Source organism: Panulirus ornatus, chromosome 71, assembly GCF_036320965.1.
Source record: "Panulirus ornatus isolate Po-2019 chromosome 71, ASM3632096v1, whole genome shotgun sequence".
NCBI classification, from domain to species: Eukaryota; Metazoa; Arthropoda; class Malacostraca; order Decapoda; family Palinuridae; genus Panulirus; species Panulirus ornatus.
The window spans coordinates 14,439,887-14,455,673 of NC_092294.1; the positions used below are offsets into that span (position 1 = coordinate 14,439,887).

At 48.5% G+C, this 15,787-nt stretch overlaps 1 long non-coding RNA gene across 1 annotated transcript; it reads left to right on the forward strand.

The window, feature by feature from the left end:
• The first annotated feature begins 1,694 nt into the window (after positions 1 to 1,694).
• LOC139747930 (uncharacterized) lies at positions 1,695 to 15,671 on the forward strand. Its single transcript, XR_011712479.1, has 2 exons — positions 1,695 to 3,255; positions 15,176 to 15,671. It is a non-coding gene; the product is annotated as an uncharacterized lncRNA (long non-coding RNA).
• The last annotated feature ends 116 nt before the right edge of the window (positions 15,672 to 15,787 follow it).

The window sequence follows — 15,787 nt, forward strand, 5'->3', positions numbered from 1 at the left end:
CTTCGTGGTCTGTGGGTAACTGAGTCTTGAGCAGTGGGAGAGACGTTATATATTTTCGCCTCTCGTGAGTACAGAGGAGTTGGGTCTTTTCATTGCGGACAGGATAGCTGACTGGCGCACAGGGTTAGTCTCTGCTGAGTACACTTACGCAATACGAAAGTCATTTGACTTAATTTCTGTTGGATTTTGTGACATAAGTAGCGTATGTGTAAGAGTTAGTAGTAGCTGGGTCAGAAAGGAGCGTAGGAGTGCGGTAAGAGTGTGTGAGGCCTTCATGTATGAGTGAGTGGGTTTAAAGGAACGTAGGAGTGCGTTAGGGGTGTGTGAGGCCTTCATGTATGAGTGAGTGGGTTTCAAAGGAACGTAGGAGTGTGTTAGGGGTTTGTGAGGCCTTCATGTGTGAGTGAGTGGGTCTGAAAGGAGAGTAGGAGTGCGTTAGAGGTGTGTGAGGCCTTCATTTGTGAGTGAGTTGTTCTGAAAGGAACATAGGAGTGCGTTAAGGGTGTGTGAGGCCTTCATGTATGAGTGGGTGGGTTTCAAAGGAACGTAGGAGTGCGTTAGGGGTGTGTGGGTGAATGGGTATGAAAGGAATTTAGGAGTTTGTTGTGTACAGGTTATGGTATTAGAGTAAGAGTTCTGGATCGGGTAGTGGCCCGCCTCGAGGATGTGTATAGGAGAAAGATGGGAGTGGATGCCATTGAGAATTCGATGCTAGTTTTCTCGAAGCGAAAGGAGATCAGACTACAAAATCAGTGTACATGGTGAGGGGTACCTGGAGGCTGTGGATGTGTACAAGTACTTAGGTGTACAGGTAAGTGTACAAGTACTTAGGTGTACAGGTAAGTGTACAAGTACTTAGGTGTACAGGTAAGTGTACAAGTACTTAGGTGTACAGGTAAGTGTACAAGTACTTAGGTGTACAGGTAAGTAAGTGGTAAAATATAAGGGGGAAAGGTGAAGAAGTTAAAAATCGTGTCATGCAAAGACGGAAGGTAAGGTCTGGGATAACTGAGTGTTTATAGATCAGGAATGATTAAAATAGAGAGCAGAAAAGATGCGAAGAATTTGCACAGCTTGGCTGGAATTTTAGAAGGAGAGAGAGAATGAAAAATGAAGACGTGTTTGGTTTAAGGAAGTGACTCTGGAGGCGCATGGATGAAAAGTCTTTTAAAGATGGTATGATCGTGAGAAATCTACAGCGTGTTAGTTTGGTCAAGAATATATATCTTTCTTTCAAACCATTCGCCATTTCCCGCATTAGCGAGGTAGCGTTAAGAACAGAGGACTGAGCCTTTGAGGGACTACCCTCACCTGGCCCAATTCTCTGTTCCTTCTTTTGGAAAATTAAAAAAAAAAAAAAAAAAAAAAAACGAGAGGGGAGGATTTCCAGCCCCCCGCTCCCTCCCCTTTTAGTCGCCTTCTACGACACGCAGGGAATACGTGGGAAGTATTCTTGCTCCCCTATCCCCAGGGATAAAGAATATATATATATATATATATATATATATATATATATATATATATATATATATATATATATATATATATATATATATATATATCCCTGGGGATAGGGGAGAAAGAATACTTCACACGTATTCCCTGCGTGTCGTAGAAGGCGACTAAGAGGAGGGAGCGGGGGGTTGGAAATCCTCCCCTCCAGTTTTAATTCCCCCCCCCCCCACAAAAAAAGGAACAGAGAAGGGAGCCAAGTGAGGATATTCCCTATAAGGCTCAGTCCTCTGTTATTAACGCTACCTCGCTAACGCGGGAAATATCGAATATGTATGAAAATATATATATGTATATATGTATATGACAGCAACGTAGATGAACTAAAAATTATCAGCGGACGACAACAAGAGATTAGAAGATTAGGTATGAAGATGTCAGGGGAGGGATTGGGGATTAGATTAGATTAGATTGGAAACAGTGCGCCTCAAGTTGTCGAATCAACTTAGTAGGTTAAATCAAGAGAAAGTACTGATTACTTTTTATATAAGTGTGGAAGATTCGTGTGTTTTCCTTTGATACTGACCATGAGTTGACGATTATCCTTTCCCCAATCAAATGAGAATGGAGAAATGATGTTAGATGGATAGAATAGGCTAGTCTTCTCATTTTCTATCCATCTACCAAACCCTCATGTAGCTGCAGAGAAATTCATCCATTGACACGGCAGATGAATCTTAAATGATATGGCAGCTTATGAAAAGTCTTTGATATCGACTTATATTATTCATAATCTTTATGTCTATCTACTGATTTGAATATAGGAAAATAAAGTTGAAAGTCTCCTCCTTTCGTTTCCATTCCCTTATTGCTTCTTCTCTTCATTCTATTTCTTTTTTTATTCGTTTATATTTTTGTCTTCATCTATCTCTTAATTCTCCTGTTTCGCCAAGTAATTCCTTCATTTTCTGAGAATATGTTCATCCCATTTTCTAAGATTACACCTCGTGTTTTGCTTCATTGCTTCGAAGCTCTTGCACTTCAGCTACCTACCTTTATTTTCATTTCCTTCTTTCCCCTTCAGTACTCTACTTTCCCCCCCCCCCCCTCCGGAGGTTCCTTCAAGTCATTTCACACTCTGTCTCTCTCCCTGAACTATGGTGATCCGGGATTATTTTCCGTTTATAGTTGTTGGGAGGAAATAACCCTGGGACACGATCTGGGACGAAGCCGTACCGAACCCTCCTGTGTCGAACAGCGGAGAGGGACGAAGCCATACCGAACCTTCTGTGTCGAACAGCGGGGAGGGACGAAGCCATATCGAACCTTCTCTGTCGAACAGACTTAGAGAGCTTTGTGCATCTATATCCCTCGTCCTAAGACTACAGAAAGCCACCATATATATGTATATACATATATATCAAGCACCTCTGGTCATTATGTAAGTACCTTACCTCTCCTGGAGCTATCGAGAGAGAGATAGGTATAGATCATCGTAAAGTACGAACGCTGCTCGAATCTCTTTCCATACCTGTGTTTGCTTCGAAGTATCAGCAGAACGAAGCACCAACGCCTCCGTTCACCTCATCCATGGCGATGACAAAGGCCGGCAGGAGGAGGTGTTCGCTGTCTCCCACCAAAACCAAAGATTCCAGTGGAGTTTCTCCAAGTGGCCCAAGGTATCAAACTCTTCGTCGGATGAGGGCGGATGGAACGAACGAAGGGCAAGGCCCTCAGGACTTCGTCGGATGAGGGAGGATGGAACGAACGAAGGGCAAGGCCCTCAGGACTTCACCAGGACAGGTAGGAGTTGAGGATCATGGTCTGCAAAATCTTTGGTTCAGAGCAACACTTTGGTATGTCCCACACAGCTTCTGCCTTATACCCGTCTGGGTGTTGACGTAGACAATAGACAGACGTACAGACAAGCCCTTGTAAATGAATAGGCACATATACAAGCTTTATTACAAGTGGAGAGCCTAGTACAAGCTGTATTACAAGAAGTCAAGCCTTGTAAGAGCCTAGTACAAGCTGTATTACAAGGAATTGAGACTTGTAAAAGCCTAGTACAAGCTGTATTACAAGGAATTGAGACTTGTAAGAGCCTAGTACAAGCTGTATTACAAGAAGTCAAGCCTTGTAAGAGCCTAGTACAAGCTGTATCACAAGGAATCGAGACTTGTAAGAGCCTAGTATTGCGTTAGGATCCCTGTAACCTCTGAAGAAGAGGGGGCATCAAAATGCTGCAGTAATAAGACTCTGTGATTACCATTTGGATCTTACACTCTCGTGTTGTCCCATCTCTTAACCATGTATATGCCATGCTCCTTTACCCCTATGTATTTATGCTTGCACACACACACACACACACACAAACACACACTAGTTTATGCCAGGTACGTGTGTCGCCTTAAAGACAAGCAAGGATATGGTTTAATGACTGTGTGTTTTGATTTCGTGCCGGTGCACTAGGTACAGCTGCAGGATATGTTGGGGTGTGTTCTTGTCCTCGTTATAACATGCTGGGATGAATGTTTGTAAATAAAAAGGCCAGAGTTGTTTAATGTTGACACTGCAGTCTCTTAAGCCTTTAATTAAAGCCTTCCTGTTTACTTTGTTCCCATGTTGTGTTTTTCTATGGTGGATGACGATGATGTGAGCGTGTGGCCCAGTTCGTTTCAAATGTCTTATGCAAATCTCAATTCTTCTGATGCTGTTAGGTTAATTTAGGTTTTATGTTAATTCATCTATCTAATTTTGTGATATTCATAGCATGAGAGTCTATATCATGAATGATAGAGAGGGTGAAGTCGAAGTAAAGTTCACACTTTGACTGAATCATTGAAACACTTGTTCGGTTGAGAGAAGGTTGCTAACTAGAGAATCACTCTATTTTCTTCTAAATTACGTCGTTTATTCTCTACCTACTATAATAATTTGGTATATATGTATATATGAGTTTGATGACCATTGACGTCTTTGTGGACAATAGTTTTTTTTGGGGGGGGTTGGTGTATACGCCTGAGCGAAGCTATACCGAAGCTTCTGTCTTGATAGAATGAGACAGAGGGCTCTGTATGTCTTCGACCAGGCGCGTACCGAACCTTTGGGATTTACTGAAGGAGTCTGTGAACATAAGGCATCCTCGAAATCATTTGTGGGTTTATTAAACTCTTCGAAAGCGAGCGATCAAGGGTGGTGGGAAATATCATATGTAGAAATGCCAGTGGTGAAAGTTTTGAGACGACTCGCTTCTCTGATGTGAACTGTTTGCTTCACTGTGTCGTGAGTGTGAAGCTCCGAGACTTGAATCCCTGGCGTTCGTCAGTCGATTCAGTGGGACCCGGATCCACCTCCTCGGCCGTCGGTCTGTTTTGGGATGGACGGGTTCGCTGTGCCGCTTAAGCCGGGTGGTATATTACAGCCATTGGCGAGTGAAATGGCGACGCCCATCACCGGGATCGTTTATTCAATGATGGGCGGACGCTGTCGTCCAGTGATGGGGGCGCGCTGGGGCCGGGGAAGCCTCTGTGTGATCGCCCATCCGAAAGTGTAGCGACAGCCTGGGCGGCCATTATCCATGCATCCACCTCCTCGCCGGCTCTGACGGTATGATGTACCCTGTATGGCGACTCGAACCAGAGCTCTATAGGTTGGTAGGTCACAGTGTTTGACACAACACCACGGTGTTTCATGGTGTGTGTGTGTAATTTACGTATTTGTAGAGTATGAAGACTTGATACACCCATGGGGCCTATACCATCAAAACTAGCCACTTCACCCTTTGTTAACCTGCCAGCATTCAGTGCCTCGCAAAGAACACTGTATATTCTAACTAGCCATCAACTTTAAGCCAATACTTCTTAATAAACTTTCTAACTCATTTTTTAATCCATTTTAATCGTGTCATGGCCTCTGTTTACACGGGCGCTTCAGTTCGCGAAGATGTGTGTGTGTTCACATTCAGTGTGAGGACCCCATGGTATGAGGTCCCTCTAGGTGGTGTACACCTTGTTCATGTAGGACTGGTGTACATCTTGTTCATGTAGGACTGGTGTACACCTTGTTCATGTAGGACTGGTGTACATCTTGTTCATGTAGGACTGGTGTACACCTTGTTCATGTAGGACTGGTGTACACCTTGTTCATGTAGGACTGGTGTACACCTTGTTCATGTAGGACTGGTGTACACCTTGTTCATGTAGGACTGGTGTACACCTTGTTCATGTAGGTGCTGTACACCTTGTTCATGTAGGACTGGTGTACACCTTGTTCATGTAGGTGCTGTACACCTTGTTCATGTAGGACTGGTGTACACCTTGTTCATGTAGGACTAGTGCACACCTTGTTCATGCAGGACTGGTGTACACCTTGTTCATGCAGGACTGGTGTACACCTTGTTCATGTAGGACTGGTGTACACCTTGTTCATGTAGGTGCTGTACACCTTATTCATGTAGGACTGGTGTACACCTTGTTCATGTAGGACTGGTGTACACCTTGTTCATGCAGGACTGGTGTACACCTTGTTCATGCAGGACTGGTGTACACCTTGTTCATGTAGGACTGGTGTACACCTTGTTCATGTAGGACTGGTGTACACCTTGTTCATGCAGGACTGGTGTACACCTTGTTCATGTAGGACTGGTGTACACCTTGTTCATGTAGGACTGGTGTACACCTTGTTCATGTAGGACTGGTGTACACCTTGTTCATGTAGGACTGGTGTACACCTTGTTCATGTAGGTGCTGTACACCTTGTTCATGTAGGTGGTGTACACCTTGTTCATGTAGGACTAGTGTACACCTTGTTCATGTAGGTGGTGTACACCTTGTTCATGTAGGACTGATGTACACCTTGTTCATGTAGGACTGGTGTACACCTTGTTCATGTAGGACTGGTGTACACCTTGTTCATGTAGGACTGGTGTACACCTTGTTCATGCAGGACTGGTGTACACCTTGTTCATGCAGGACTGGTGTACACCTTGTTCATGTAGGACTGGTGTACACCTTGTTCATGTAGGTGGTGTACACCTTGTTCATGCAGGACTGGTGTACACCTTGTTCATGCAGGACTAGTGCACATCTTGTTCATACAGGACTAGTGCACATTTTGTTCATACAGGACTAGTGCACATCTTGTTCATACAGGACTAGTGCACATCTTGTTCATACAGGACTAGTGCACATTTTGTTCATACAGGACTAGTGCACATCTTGTTCATACAGGACTAGTGCCCATTTTGTTCATACAGGACTAGTGCACATTTTGTTCATACAGGACTAGTGCACATTTTGTTCATGCAGGACTAGTGCACATTTTGTTCATGCAGGACTAGTGCACATTTTGTTCATGCAGGACTAGTGCATATCTTGTTCATGCAGGACTAGTGCACATTTTGTTCATGCAGGACTAGTGCACATTTTGTTCATACAGGACTAGTGCACATCTTGTTCATGCAGGACTAGTGCACATTTTGTTCATGCAGGACTAGTGCACATTTTGTTCATGCAGGACTAGTGCACATTTTGTTCATGCAGGACTAGTGCACATTTTGTTCATGCAGGACTAGTGCACATTTTGTTCATGCAGGACTAGTGCACATTTTGTTCATGCAGGACTAGTGCACATTTTGTTCATGCAGGACTAGTGCACATTTTGTTCATGCAGGACTAGTGCACATTTTGTTCATACAGGACTAGTGCACATTTTGTTCATGCAGGACTAGTGCACATTTTGTTCATGCAGGACTAGTGCACATTTTGTTCATACAGGACTAGTGTACACCTTGTTCATGTAGGACTGGTGTACACCTTGTTCATGCAGGACTAGTGCACATTTTGTTCATACAGGACTAGTGCACATTTTGTTCATACAGGACTAGTGCACATTTTGTTCATGCAGGACTAGTGCACATTTTGTTCATGCAGGACTAGTGCACATTTTGTTCATACAGGACTAGTGCACATTTTGTTCATACAGGACTAGTGCACATTTTGTTCATGCAGGACTAGTGCACATTTTGTTCATACAGGACTAGTGTACACCTTGTTCATGTAGGACTGGTGTACACCTTGTTCATGCAGGACTAGTGCACATCTTGTTCATGCAGGACTAGTGCACATTTTGTTCATACAGGACTAGTGTACACCTTGTTCATGTAGGACTGGTGTACACCTTGTTCATGCAGGACTAGTGCACATCTTGTTCATGCAGGACTAGTGCACATCTTGTTCATGCAGGACTAGTGCACATTTTGTTCATACAGGACTAGTGCACATTTTGTTCATGCAGGACTAGTGCACATTTTGTTCATGCAGGACTAGTGCACATTTTGTTCATGCAGGACTAGTGCACATCTTGTTCATGCAGGACTAGTGCACATTTTGTTCATGCAGGACTAGTGCACATTTTGTTCATGCAGGACTAGTGCACATTTTGTTCATGCAGGACTAGTGCATATTTCGTCTAAGGAACATAGGTTTAACGAGGCAAAGAAGCTATGTCTACTAGGTTTCTACACTTATAAATACGATAAAGCTGTGGTTGTATAAAAAAAAATACAGGAGAGCGTGTGCATCATATTTCCAGACGTAGAAAAGACGTCAGGAAAAAAAAATGCTTGTAAATCCACTCTGGAAGTGGTCGAGTTGGGCATTTATGAAGTCTATCAAGAGCTTTTGAAATGGAAGTGGTGCTTGTAGGAGAGTTAAGTCGGAGGTACGAGTGCCTGGCTTGTAGTAAATGGGCGTCAAGGTTGTGTGCTTCTGGTATACTTAAGTTATATATATTTTTTTCCCTCTGATGGGCTGTTCAGGAGGTTCCTGGAGAGGTGTCAGGGTTGTTGGAGGTTCCTGGAGTTGTGCTAGGGTTACAGGAGGTTCCTGGAGTTGTGCCTGGGTCACAGGAGGTTCCTGGAGTTGTGCCTGAGTCACAGGAGGTTCCTGGAGTTATGCCTGGGTCACAGGAGGTTCCTGGAGTTATGCCTGGGTCACAGGAGGTTCCTGGAGTTGTGCCTGGGTCACAGGAGGTTCCTGGAGATGTGTCCTGGGTCACAGGAGGTTCCTGGAGTTATGCCTGGGTCACAGGAGGTTCCTGGAGTTATGCCTGGGTCACAGGAGGTTCCTGGAGATGTGTCCTGGGTCACAGGAGGTTCCTGGAGTTGTGCCTGGGTCACAGGAGGTTCCTGGAGTTGTGCCTGGGTCACAGGAGGTTCCTGGAGTTATGCCTGGGTCACAGGAGGTTCCTGGAGTTGTGCCTGGGTCACAGGAGGTTCCTGGAGTTGTGCCTGGGCCACAGGAGGTTCCTGGAGTTGTGCCTGGGTCACAGGAGTTTCCTGGGGTTGTGCCAGGGTCACAGGAGGCTCCTGGAGTTGTGCCTGGGTTACAGGAGGCTCCTGGAGTTGTGCTTGGGTTACAGGAGGTTCCTGGAGTTGTGCCTGGGTTACAGGAGGTTCCTTGAGTTGTGCTAGGGTTACAGGAGGTTCCTGGAGTTGTGTCCTGGGTCACAGGAGGTTCCTGGAGTTGTGCCTGGGCCACAGGAGGTTCCTGGAGTTGTGCCTGAGTCACAGGAGGTTCCTGGAGTTGTGCCTGGGTCACAGGAGGTTCCTGGAGATGTGTCCTGGGTCACAGGAGGTTCCTGGAGTTGTGCCTGGGTCACAGGAGGTTCCTGGAGTTATGCCTGGGTCATAGCAGGTTCCTGGAGCTGTGCCTGGGTCACAGGAGGTTCCTGGAGTTGTGCCTGGGCCACAGGAGGTTCCTGGAGTTGTGCCTGGGCCACAGGAGGTTCCTGGAGTTGTGCCTGGGTCACAGGAGGTTCCTGGAGTTGTGCCAGGGTCACAGGAGGCTCCTGGGGTTGTGCCTGGGTTACAGGAGGCTCCTGGAGTTGTGCTTGGGTTACAGGAGGTTCCTGGAGTTGTGCCTGGGTAGTAGGAGGTTCCTGGAGTTGTGCCTGGGTCACAGGAGGTTCCTGGAGTTGTGCCTGGACTACGGGAGGCTCCTGGAGTTGTGCCTGGACTACAGGAGGCTCCTGGAGTTGTGCCTGGGTTACAGGAGGCTCCTGGAGTTGTGCCTGGATCACAGGAGGCTCCTGGAGTTGTGACTGGGTCACAGGAGGTTCCTGGAGTTGTGCCTGGGTTACAGGAGGTTCCTGGAGTTGTGCTAGGGTCACAGGAGGTTTCTGGAGATGTGTCCTGGGTCACAGGAGGTTCCTGGAGATGTGCCTGGGTCACAGGAGGTTCCTGGAGTTGTGCCTGGGTCACAAGAGGCTCCTGGAGTTGTGCCTGGGTTACAGGAGGCTCCTGGAGTTGTGCTTGGGTCACAGGAGGCTCCTGGAGTTGTGACTGGGTCACAGGAGGTTCCTGGAGTTGTGACTGGGTCACAGGAGGTTCCTGGAGTTGTGGCTGGGTCACAGGAGGTTCCTGGAGTTGTGCCTGGGTCACAGGAGGTTCCTGGAGTTGTGCCTGGGTCACAGGAGGCTCCTGGAGTTGTGCCAGGGGCACAGGAGGTTCCTGGGGTTGTGCCAGGGTCACAAGAGGCTCCTGGGGTTGTACCTGGGTCACAGGAGGCTCCTGGAGTTGTGCCAGGGTCACAGGAGGTTCCTGGGGTTGTGCCAGGGTCACAGGAGGTTCCTGGAGTTGTGCCTGGGTTACAGGAGGTTCCTGGAGTTGTGCCTGATTGTAGGAGGTTCCTGGAGTTGTGCCTGGGTTACAGGAGGTTCCTGGAGTTGTGTCCTGGGTCACAGGAGGTTCCTGGAGTTGTGCCTGGGTCACAGAAGGTTCCTGGAGTTGTGCCAGGGTTACAGGAGGTTCCTGGAGTTGTGCCTGATTGTAGGAGGTTCCTGGAGTTGTGCCAGGGTCACAGGAGGTTCCTGGAGTTGTGCCAGGGTCACAGGAGGTTCCTGGAGTTGTGCCTGGGTCACAGGAGGTTCCTGGAGTTGTGCCTGGGTCACAGGAGGTTCCTGGAATTGTACCTGGGTTACAGGAGGTTCCTGGAGATATGCCTGGGTCACAGGAGGTTCCTGGAGTTGTGCCCGGGTCAGAGGAGGTTCCTGGAGTTGTGTCTGGGTCACAGGAGGCTCCTGGAGTTGTGCCTGGGTCACAGAAGGTTCCTGGAGTTGTGCCTGGGTCACAGGAGGTTCCTGGAGTTGTGCCTGGGTCACAGGAGGTTCCTGGAGTTGTGCCTGGGTTACAGAAGGTTCCTGGAGTTGTGCCTGGGTTACAGGGGGTTCCTGGAGTTATGCCTGGGTTACAGGAGGTTCCTGGAGATGTGCGAGGGTCACAGGAGGTTCCTGGAGTTGTGCCTGGGTAACAGGAGGTTCCTGGAGTTGTGCCTGGGTTACAGGAGGTGCCTGGAGTTGTGCCTGGGTCACAAGAGGTTCCTGGAGATGTGCCTGGGTCACAGGAGGTTCCTGGGGTTGTGCCTGGGTCACAGGAGGCTCCTGGAGTTGTGCCTGGGTTACATGAGGTTCCTGGAGTTGTGCCTGGGTTACAGGAGGTTCCTGGAGTTGTGTCCTGGGTCACAGGAGGTTCCTGGAGTTGTGCCTGGGTTACAGGAGGTTCCTGGAGTTTTGCCTGGGTTACAGGAGGTTCCTGGAGTTGTGCCTGGGACACAGGAGGTACCTGGAGTTGTGCCAGGGTCACAGGAGGTTCCTGGAGTTGTGCCTGTTTTACAGGAGGTTCCTGGAGTTGTGCCTGGGTTACAGGAGGTTCCTGGAGATGTGCCTGGGTCACAGGAGGTTCCTGGGGTTGTGCCAGGGTCACAGGAGGCTCCTGGAGTTGTGCCTGTGTTACACGAGGTTCCTGGAGTTGTGCCTGGGCCACAGGAGGTTCCTGGAGTTGTGCCCGGGTCACAGGAGGTTCCTGGAGATGTGCCTGGGTCACAGGAGGTTCCTGGAGTTGTGCCCGGGTCACAGGAGGTTCCTGTAGTTGTGTCTGGGTCACAGGAGGCTCCTGGAGTTGTGCCTGGGTCACAGAAGGTTCCTGGGGTTGTGCCTGTGTCACAGGAGGTTCCTGGAGTTGTGCCTGGGTTACAGGAGGTTCCTGGAGTTATGCCAGGGTCACAGGAGGTTCCTGGAGTTGTGCCTTGGTCACAGGAGGTTCCTGGCGTTGTGCCTGGGTCACAGGAGGTTCCTGGAGTTATCCTGGGTCACAGGAGGTTCCTGGAGTTGTGCCTGGGCTACAGGAGGTTCCTGGAGTTATCCTGGGTCACAGGAGGTTCCTGGAGTTGTGCCTGGGACACAGGAGGTACCTGGAGTTGTGCCAGGGTCACAGGAGGTTCCTGGAGTTGTGCCTGGGTTACAGGAGGTTCCTGGAGTTGTGCCTGGGTTACAGGAGGTTCCTGGAGTTATTCTGGGTCACAGGAGGTTCCTGGAGTTGTGCCTGGGCTACAGGAGGTTCCTGGAGTTATCCTGGGTCACAGGAGGTTCCTGGAGTTGTGCCTGGGACACAGGAGGTACCTGGAGTTGTGCCAGGGTCACAGGAGGTTCCTGGGGTTGTGCCCCGGTCACAGGAAGTTGCTGGAGTTGTGCCAGGATCACAGGAGGTTCCTGGAGATGTGCCTGGGTCACAGGAGGTTCCTGGAGTTGTGCCCGGGTCACAGGAGGTTCCTGGAGTTGTGCCTGGGTCACAGGAGGTTCCTGGAGTTGTGCCTGGGTCACAGGAGGTTCCTGGAGTTGTGCCCGGGTCACAGGAGGTTCCTGGAGTTGTGCCTGGGTCACAGGAAGCTCCTGGAGTTGTGCCTGAATTACAGGAGGTTCCTGGGGTTGTGCCAGGGTCACAGGAGGTTTATGGAGTTGTGCCTGGGTCACAGGAGGTTCCTGGAGAGGTGCCAGGATTGCCGGAGGCACCTGGAGAGGTGCCAGGGTCACAGGAGGTTCATGGAGTTGTGCCTGGATCACAGGAGGTTCCTGGAGTTGTTCCTGGGTCACAGGAGATTCCTGGAGAGGCGCCAGGGTCACAGGAGGTTCCTGGAGATGTGCCAGGGTCACAGGAGGTTCCTGTAGTTGTGCCTGGGTCATAGGAGGCTCCTGGAGTTGTGCCTGGGTCACAGGAGGTTCCTGGAGATGTGCCTGGGTCACAGGAGGTTCCTGGAGTTGTGCCTGGGTCACAGGAGGTTCCTGGGGTTGTGCCAGGGTCACAGGAGGTTCCTGGAGTTGTGCCTGGGTTACAGGAGGTTCCTGGGGTTGTGCCAGGGTCACAGGAGGTTCATAGAGTTGTGCCTTGGTCACAGGAGGTTCCTGGAGTTGTGCCTGGGTCACAGGAAGCTCCTGGAGTTGTGCCTGGGTTACAGGAGGTTCCTGGGGTTGTGCCTGGGTCACAGGAGATTCCTGGAGAGGCGCCAGGGTTGCTGGAGAAGCGTCAGGGTTGCTGGAGGTTCCTGGAGAGGCGCCAGGGTTGCTGGAGGTTGCTGGAGAGGCGCCAGGGTTGCTGGAGGTTCCTGGAGAGGCGCCAGGGTTGCTGGAGGTTCCTGGAGAGGCGCCAGGGTTGCTGGAGGTTGCTGGAGAGGCGCCAGGCTTGCTGGAGTGCCGCGGGCGTGGCCTTAGGTCCCTTGTTGTTACAGCTGGTGCCCGTGAAGGGCGGAGGTGATGTGCCACGCGAGTCCTGGACGTCGGGGACGAGGTGTCACAATGAAGGGGACATGTTGGGAGTCGCGGTGGGACGTCTCCTGACGGAGGGGACGCCTTTAGGGCGGCTTGAGAGTGGAGATACGACGCTAAGACTTCAGACACCTGAGTGGTACACTTTCCTAGGGGCGAGCCACTTGCCATCCTGTGGTGATACCCGGGTATATAAGAGGCAAGCAGGTCAGGTCAGGTCATGGAGGAGGCTCTGACCCCTCTCTCCCCATAGGGGTCAGGTCATCTGTAATTACACTCGCCTCTCTTGACCTGCCATTGCTAAACATTGAGGATTGGATGCCATTTCGTATATCTTGAGTAGCGAAGGTGGATCACAACTGGATGGTTTGTGGCACAGGTGGACCAGTGGTGTGGTTGGTTGTGGATTGTGGCTGGATGGTCTGTGACACAGGTGGACCAGTGGTGTGGTTGGTTGTGGATCACAACTGGATGGTCTGTGGCACAGGTGGACCAGTGCTGTGGTTGGTTGTGGATTGTGGCTGGTCATCCCTCACCACACAGAGTGTACGATCGTCTGCTCCACATCCAGGCCGACGCAAATGTACCATTTAACTCCTCTGGCCTTCCTTGGGCCTCTGCCATGTAACCGTTTATATAACTTATTTATCCAGATGTCCAAGATGTGTACAGTGTTCATTATCAATTTGGCAGTAACTAATTTTTTTTAGTTATTCTTGTCTCAGGCCTTCCTTGGGCCTCTGCCATGTAACCGTTTATATAACTTATTTATCCAGATGTCCAAGATGTGTACAGTGTTCATTATCAATTTGGAATTTCCTAATTTTTTCCAGTTATTCTTGTTCACACGATATTATGTTTATAATACGTTAAGTAATATTACTTTGTTAATGTAAATACGTCAAATATCATTTGTGGGTTAACTGTTTCTAACGCCTAAAGTATTTCTCCCTCCTAGTCTTTAACCTTCCAAGATCAGCATTTCCCTTATGATGTATAACCTTAATTTACCACTATGAACCATAACTGATGACGATAATAACTCTCTCCTAGGTAATTATGTAGTTAACTTTCACCCTAGGTGTTATCGCTAAAAGCTTACGGTGCACATTGATTTCATTGTTATCAGAGATAATTATCTTTGGTTCTTCTCCTCTCCCTAGTGTTATGACCGACCATGTATTGACCTGGTGTACACAGAGACCTGGTGTACACAAAGAGACGTACCTCCACAGCTGTTTGGTCCGTTGACGAAACAGAAGCAAGAGTCGATTTAATAAGCACCTGTTGTTGAAGACTGGTCTTCACAGTGTGTCGGAGGGCCACCATTAATGTCCACGGACCTGGTGGCCTCTCTAAGGGGGTGTGGTAGGGCCACCACCCATGTCAACGGATCTGGTGGCCTTTTGTGAGGGGGGAGCCCCCTATGTAAGTTCTGGAGACAGAGACTGTGTGGGTTTTAGGGTCTAGGACCTAAGACGGTATGGGGCTAAGCAATCCTATGCTTCCCAGGGGGCCTCTCTGAAAATCGCAGGCCCCCTACGAACCCTCTTGGGTTCCATTGACCTTTCCCGGGGCCCCTCTGAGCCTTCAAGGGCCCCCCATATTGTGTATGTAAAGGGGTATTTGAGACTAGGGTCATATGACAAGATCTCCATCGAACCAGTCAAAGGCATTACCCGTAGCGTGTGTTTACCACGACGCTGGAGCAACTGAAGAGACCCCACCCTCCCCCCCAACCACCTCTGTAGAACACGCCCTGTGATTGGCCGCTGGGAGAGATCGAGCTCGACCCCCTGGCCAATCACAGGGCCACTTTCTTCCCGCCAGCATCCCAGACGTGTTTACACATTCTCGACCGCAGTGGCCATATTGTGTGTGTGTGTGTAGGGGAGATATATATAGATAGCAATGTGTATTGGTATGGATTTACTGTTCCCTTCTCTGAACTACCCTTACCTTACTATCTATCCAGTTATTATCTATCTATGGCTGTTTGTGGCTACAATTCTCATCCCATCACTGACCATCCTCATCCCTCACCTTGTGTCTATCCCACCCGCCCTACGGGGCCCATCCCAATATGGTCTTCACTACAGCGTTTCCTATATGGTCTTTCCTACAGTGTCTCCAGTATGGTCTTCAAAGCAGCGCCTTCAGTTTGGTCTCCTATGAAGCGCCTCCAGCATGGTCTCCCGGTCTCCTACGAAGAGCCTCCACTTCAGTGACCTGCATACGAATATTTTTTTTTTTTTTTTTACAACCAGGTTGTAATCAGGTTAACAACTTATAACCTGCCTTGGAGATGTTAGCTAAACAAAGCAAAGGCAGCATCTCTAGGGTGTGGTGTGTTGTTAAGATTAAAAGAGGGCAAGCTGTATAGCGGAACATAGTTTTTATAACATGGCCATAAGCGATGTTATTATCCCATATACGCAGACGTAAATGGGACAACTTTAATTATTATATGTCTATTAAAGATAGCTATAACTGGGGAGGATAAATAATTGATATATAAAATATGTAAGTAGATTTTACAATGTTTGGGGTATTATTGTATTGTAACAGAGGTTTCTAACCCTATTTATCACATATGTACGAAATTAAAGATATACCTAAAATGGTCGTTATTTGTACACGAAAGGTTATAATTTGTTTATTGATCGCATATGGTAAGTATCATACAATATTTATCACATTTGGTGGCGACTACAGCAAGAAGAATGAAAAGTTGACA